This window comes from Rhinolophus sinicus, chromosome 10, assembly GCF_057876585.1.
Source record: "Rhinolophus sinicus isolate RSI-liver-muscle chromosome 10, RSI-T2T, whole genome shotgun sequence".
Classification (NCBI taxonomy): Eukaryota; Metazoa; Chordata; class Mammalia; order Chiroptera; family Rhinolophidae; genus Rhinolophus; species Rhinolophus sinicus.
In genome coordinates, this window is record NC_142510.1 from 13,843,226 (window position 1) to 13,850,048 (window position 6,823).

General features: G+C 49.4%; 1 pseudogene across 1 annotated transcript; it reads right to left on the reverse strand.

The window, feature by feature from the left end:
• Nucleotides 1-3,964: 3,964 nt before the first annotated feature.
• Nucleotides 3,965-6,055, reverse strand: LOC141569503 (histone lysine acetyltransferase CREBBP pseudogene; annotated as a pseudogene). The gene is made up of 2 exons (XR_016022602.1): nucleotides 6,034-6,055; nucleotides 3,965-5,245 (listed from the first exon to the last, which is right to left on the reverse strand). The product of XR_016022602.1 is annotated as a histone lysine acetyltransferase CREBBP pseudogene (transcript).
• Between the last annotated feature and the right edge of the window lie 768 nt (nucleotides 6,056-6,823).

The window sequence follows — 6,823 nt, forward strand, 5'->3', positions numbered from 1 at the left end:
GGATACAAGGTAAGAAAGAAAAGAAAAATTCAGGGCCCGGGGGCTCAAGAGGTTGGAGTGCTGTGCTGGTAAAGCTGAGGTCCCAGGTTCAATTTGCACATGAGCCAGTGAGCTGCGCCCTCTACAGCTAAGATTGTGAACAACGGCTCTCCCTGGAAGGCGAAGAAGGGGGGGGGGGAGAAAAATTCAGCATTAATTGGCGTAAAAGCTCTGAGATCTATTTAGTTATTTCTGTCATCCCATTACTGGTTTAATATAACTCTTTTTTTTACTGCCTCACTGTATTTCTCCTTGGAACAGGGTGACATGTTCAATTTCTGTTTCTTCTCTCAGGTTTTGAGATCAAGAGAGAAAAATGAAGAAACTTCTTCAAAGCAGAAAAAACTGGGAATTCTGCATCCATGCATTGTTTCTTTAGAGAGGAATGCTCTCCATGATTCTATTTTATAAAAATGACTAAAAATGTTTTAGAAAATCAGTGTGGAAATCCCAAGATTTAGCAAAGCTATCAATGTGGAAATCCCCAGATTTAGCAAAAGTTATAGATCATCATAACTAGAGAGAGAGAACCCAGAGAACTCCAACCTGGAAGAACTTGTCAATGTTGGACTTACTGAGCACCAGAGGATTCATTCAGAAGAAGAAACTCAAAAGTACCCTGGCTGTGGGAAAAGCTTTCTTTGTTGAGACCTCTATAGACAGACATCAGTGCCTCCTCATGGAAGAGATCCTATGAACGCACTACATTTTATGGAAAGCAATTTGACAGTGTGTTTTAAGCATCTTAAAATGTTTCTCCTCTTTGATCAAGCAGTTCCACCTCGGAGAAACTATTCTAAGGGGAAACCAAAGGAAAACAAAATAGCTGCAACAAAAATAAAAGTCTTCACATACACACATGAGCAACCTTCAAAGGTTCCCCACTGCCCTGATAATAAAGCCCACATTCCTCAACAAGGCTGTGAAGATATTCATGATGCAGGTCCCAAACTGTGGCAACAGGCACTGCAGTTGACTCCTGGCCCACCCCAAGTCAGAATCACTCTCTTCTGGGTCCCCAGGTACTTTGTTTAGATCTCATTCTTAATAACACAGTTCACCTTAGCTAGGAGGGATACTTGCAATCATACTATGTATGACCTGTATCCTCCTCTGCCCTTCCTATGTACATACATCAACATCACACATATGACTGGAATTTTATAGGGTAGAAAACATCTATTATTCATATCTTCATCCTTTAAAGTGCCCTGTACATACCAGACATTAATAAATGTGGCACTGATTCAAGAAAGATGTAAAATAGCTCTTGGACACGAAGAACATGAAATATTGTGGTGGACATGCCTAGTTGTACTTCTGAATAATTTGAAAAGATAAGCATAAAAATCAGTGCCCCCTCATAAGTATCATAATGACTAAGTGAAATATTTTAGTGTAGGCTCTATACAAACAGTATATGTCAATGTATTTTATTTCTAGTCTTTGTTGTTTATAATGATAAAGCATTTAAGGTTATGAGTTTTCCTCTCAGTATAGCTTTGGTTACATCCAATAATTTTTATTAGAATATTCTCCTTATTGATGATTTCAAATTAGTTTGTCATTGCAGTATTTAATTTATTTCATCTTTGAGTCAAGAGTTGGTCAAGTGATTCATCTGGTCCAGAAAATTTCCTTTAAATGTCTATTTTTAGCATTATATAAGGGGTAGGATAACAAAAATGACTGCAACTTCTTTATTCTCTTATTGAGAGGTGGTGTCTGATTGTCTTCCCCTGAATCTAGGCCAGCCTTAGCGACCTGCTTAGGCAATAGAATGAAGTGGAATTGACTTTCTGGGACTTCACAAGAAGTCTTGAAGCTGCCACCTTGGACCTCTTGGAACACTAGCTCTGGGGACACTAGACACCATTTAAGAAGTCTGATTGTTCATGAGTAAGTGCTTTTGGGGGTGATCCAAGATGGCAGAGTAGATAATGCCGTGCTTGCCTCCTCCATAACCACATTAAAATTGCAACTAAATTATAGAACAATCAACCTGGAGAACCATCTGAAGTCTAGCTGAACAGAAGTTTTATAACGAAGGATATAAAGAAGCCACGTCAAGACAGGTAGGTGTGGAGACACAGAATGGGCAACCCCACACTTGCATACGGCAGTTGAGAATTAGAAGGGATATTTCAGCCACAGAGCTTCCCCCAGGAGGAGTGAGAAACCCTTTCCCACATTGGCACTGGAAAGAGGAGCCCACACAACATCTGGCTGTGAAAAACAGTGGGGATTCCAACAGTCTGAGTGGGATGGAAGACTGGGAAACCCAGATGTCATCTTAAGAGCATGTGCATAAACTCACAGGCACTCACCCTGGGGTTTTGCGGAGGGATCGGTGACTCAGGAGGTATCAAAGACATACAGGGAGAGACTGAATTGTGTAGTTTCAGGGTGAGGACTAGATGAACAGTCACCATGTTCCCTGTGTGGAATCCTTTTCCCATGCAGGCAGTAAGTGGGTGCCATCTTTCCTGTGTTGAGGTGCCTCCATATAGCCAAATCTGAATCTGCATTTGCCTTGTGAACTCTTCTCACTCCACCCAATTGCTCCACCCTGTTGACTCCCTGGAAAACCACCCCACCCAACTCATGGAATACCTGAGGCACTTTCTCAGTGAGCAGCCAGCCCTGCCTGTATTGTACTCTTTTTTGGACAACTCTTGGGGATCTCCAGGCCCCAGGCGGGTGGCATGAGTAAGTGCTTTTGAAAAGAATGACTTGACTTGGAATTGAGCTGCACCACTCAGTCTCTGTGTGCTCTGAGACTTTTTCTGAGTAGCTCCAGGCTCAGATTGGCACCAAACTAGACTCTACATTAACTGGTGAAAACCACTCATCCTACCCTGGAGACTCCCTGAGATTCCATCTCACCCAACTCGAGTACCGCAGGAGGCTCTATCAGCAGCTAAGCCTTACAGGAGCTAGCAGGTGGCAGCAGCCCTTGGGGTGTCCTGGGCTTTTTTGCGGAGCTACCCCAGGCCCAGCACTGGTGGCAGCAATCCTCAGTTCACAATGTGGCCTCTCCCATGCCCCTCCAGGTCCAGCACAGGCATCAACCAATCACAAATCACTCCTATCAGGTAGTCCCTGACCAATCACAGGCAGAGGCTGGCCTGGGCTTGCACTATAGTACCTCCCAAGAGGCCCCAGAACCAATATACTTGGAAATTGGCTTCACACCACAGCAGAGCACCACCCAATTAGCCCCACAAGTGGTATACCCAAAAGGCAGTCTTAGCAGGCAGCAGAGCCAACTGGGATGAATCCGGCTCCACAAGGTAAGCCCCCCACCACAGCAGCCTGTAAGTCTGAATGTGGCCAAACTCCACAGCAAGTCAGCCTGAGGGTGCATCCCACCCACTGATGTGCTAATAGCAATCAAGTTTCAACTACAACAGAAGGACACACAAAATCTGCACAAGGGTCATTTCTGCAGCATCTGCCACCGGTGACCAGGGAGACTGTTCCACTGGTCCCCCACAGGAAATCTACTACATAAAGCAACTTAGCCAAGACTGGGAGACATAGCAGACCTACCTAATACATAGAAACAAACACAGAAATGCAGCCAAAATGAGGACAGAAAAAAATGTCCCAAATGAAGAAACAGAAGACTCCAGAAGAAGGAGTAAAGCAAGCTACCAGATACAGAGTTTAAAACAATGATTATAAGGATGCTGAATGAACTTAGAGAAAATACAAGGTGTGACCAAACAATACAGTGAATAAATTTAAAAAATTTATTACAGTAAAAGACACATTGCCATTAATCCCCCTCAAAATACTCCCCTTCATTTTGAACACACTTATCCCATCATTCTTTGTCGTGTCCAGCGCAACACGGGCAGTGAGGGTGCGAGAAGGGGCAGTTTGGGTTAAGTTTTTAAGAAAGAAACAAACAGAGACTTAATGCAGTTAAATCTCTCCAAAGGCCAGGGGTCTCTCAGTCTCAGAGGACTGGAGTCCAGATTTGAGCCGACTGGAGGTTTTTATTGTATACAAGGGAGTAGCAGTGTTTTTGGCATGGTCTGTGAGACTCACTTATCACTTTATAGAAACAACCCAAACCAATTATGTTGATCTTCAAACAGCCAGAGCAGAAAGTCCTTGAGGTGAGGTATGTACCTCTTTTACGGGACATATATCACATGTTGAAATTGTTTCACAGAGCTGAGCAGAGAGAGTTTAATCTTATCACTCTCAAGACTTTTCTCACAATTAGGTGAGAGGGAAAAGTCAGAGCCAGCAGCCGCTTTTCCCAGGCAGGGGGAAGGAGAGGCGAGGCTCCTTCCCATATTCTTCTAAGGCAGCTCATTGGGGGTTCCCACTCGGTTCTGCCTGGCTTAGGTTGTATCTCCCGTGAGATATCTTACCCGTCTTTGGCTGCAAACCATCTTCTGGGGACCAGACAGAGAGACATAAGGTGTAAACACAAGGATGGAACAGAGTCCCAGAAAGGCACAGTCCTACAGACTCTTCTTTCCTTAAGGAAATACACAGGGGGGACAGTTGGCTAGGCTGTTGTGTGACTACAACTGGGGTCTCAACGGGGTCCCGTCTGGCTTGAGTTGTCCCCCCCGTGAGGAATCTTTGACCACAGACCCTTCTCTGGAAGACCAGATGGAAAGATTCAGGATATTATAAACTCAACCGCAGAAAGGCACAATCCCACAACTTCTTCTTTCCTTAGGGAAAGGTTGGGGGGGACAGACGGCTAGGCTGCTGTGGGAGCACACTGCGCCTGCTGCAGGAGGTGCTGGATCTGCCGCTGGCGGTGCTGAATCTGCCGCTGGCGGTGCAGGATCTGCTGCTGGCGGAGCTTGTGTTTGATGTTGAGGCAGAACGGCACAGGGCATTTTTCTCGGCAGTGTTTGGCATGGTAGCAGCAGAGGGCGATGAGCTGCTTGCACACCGGGCAGCCTCCGTTGGTCTTGCGCTTGCAGCCCTTGGTGTGCTGCACGACACGCTTCATCTTCTGGCAGGACGGCAGCGAGCAGTTGGCGTTGCGGCACTGGCAGGCGTGCACCAGCGACTGGATGCAGCGCTGGATGCTCAGGCGCCGCGACTCCTGCGGGCTCTTGGACTGCGGCTCACCCTGGCTGCCGCCCTCGTCGTCCAGTCCCAGCCCCTCCTTCACCATCTTGTGTGTGTGGCTCTTTGTGTTGTAGCAGTTGATGCAAAGGTCGTAGTCCTGTGGACAAGGAAAAGGCACAGGGCCGCGTCAGCACTCGGCCCAGCGTGAGCAGACATCCCAGCCGCCCCCCCGAAAGCTTCTCTTCTGGGAACTACCCCAAAGCCCAGAAGGCTCTAGAGACGACAGGATCCACCTCCTCGCCCTGACCCCAGCCTCTTCCAGGGCCCCTCCGGCCCTTCCCCACCTGCTGTCTCACACTGTGAGCACATAGGCTCACGCACGCACAGGGTGTGTGGCTCTGGGGCCGCCCAAGGCTCCTGGCTGTGTTGGTGGACCCTCTTTCCCTCCTTCCTCTGCCTTGTGGGAATGGCACCCAGCTACCCTGCCCCACGCCTGGCCTGGGAAGCCTGACAGTGAAGGAATGACTGAGGCTGTGCCCATTTCTTCCCAGGTGCCACACGACTGTCCGAAGTACCACAGACCTGAGTTTATATACCGGCCCCCCACTCCCCAGGGCTGCTACTGGGGGCCCTCAGTGTGTCCCCAGAGCTCTGCAGGGTGGCCCAGCAGGACGCTAGGGCTGAGAGGCCTTCACCATGAGGAAGGCCCTGGGCTCAAACCACAGAGACAAAATGCCCCCTGCCCAGCTTTCAAAAAGCCCCCTGCATCGGGAGACTGAGACAACGCGCAGAGAATGGAACCCTATGGGCAGCACTGATAAGAGTTTCATAGAAAAGGCGTGAAACTCCCAGCGGTAGGGAATGAGAGGCGGACAAGACAAAAGGAGGCTGGAGAAAGAGAAAATAAAGACAGAGGCATGACAGAGGCCCCGCTCTGTGCCCCACCCCGAGATCACAGAGCCACTCCTGCGGGGACTGTCCCAGACACCGACACTGGCAGGCCGGGTGAGGACTGGACGGGAGTCTGTGACCATCTACGGGGTGGGGGGCCCACAGCAGCCTGGTTCACCCCATGAGAGAGACACAGCAGCGCCCCTACCTCCTACGCCGTTTCCTTCCTCCCGAGCGATCAGCGCTTCCGCACACGCCCGGGGTGAGGCCTCTCTCAGGCGGGGCAGTGACGTCACAGTGCCCGCAGGGCTGTCTGGTCCGCTGCCTGCGCTGGTGGGTGGGCGCGGCCTCCGTGACCTTCTGCCGCGTTGTCAAGGGCGACACGCCAGGCGCACAGCCGCCCCAGACACTCCCTAGCCAGCTGGGCCTCGTTTTGTGCATCCCTAATGTGGGGACAGAGCCCCAGAAAGTAGTTTCCAGGCTCTTGGCCTCACGTAGACAGGTGCTGGCTCAGGTAGTAAATGGCCATCAACCGTGATTGGATGGCCATCAGCTGTGGCTAGTGGGCCGTCAGCTGTAACCAGTGAGCTATTGGCCACTAATATAACCCGTGGCTACTCTAGCAGAAAATGGGGGCTAGCAAGAAGATGGTGGCTGAGCCTGCTAGCGATGCAGTGAGGGTTGCGAATGGTGTGGCTCCTGTTGCCTGTTTCTCCAACCCAGTCGCCAGCGAGAATATAGTGGTATGACTTCCCTACCTATGGTGTTCCTTTTTGGCCTTACCATATCCTGCGTTTTTATGTGGGGAGCGGGAGCAGAGACCCCAGAGGCCGCCCTGCATTAC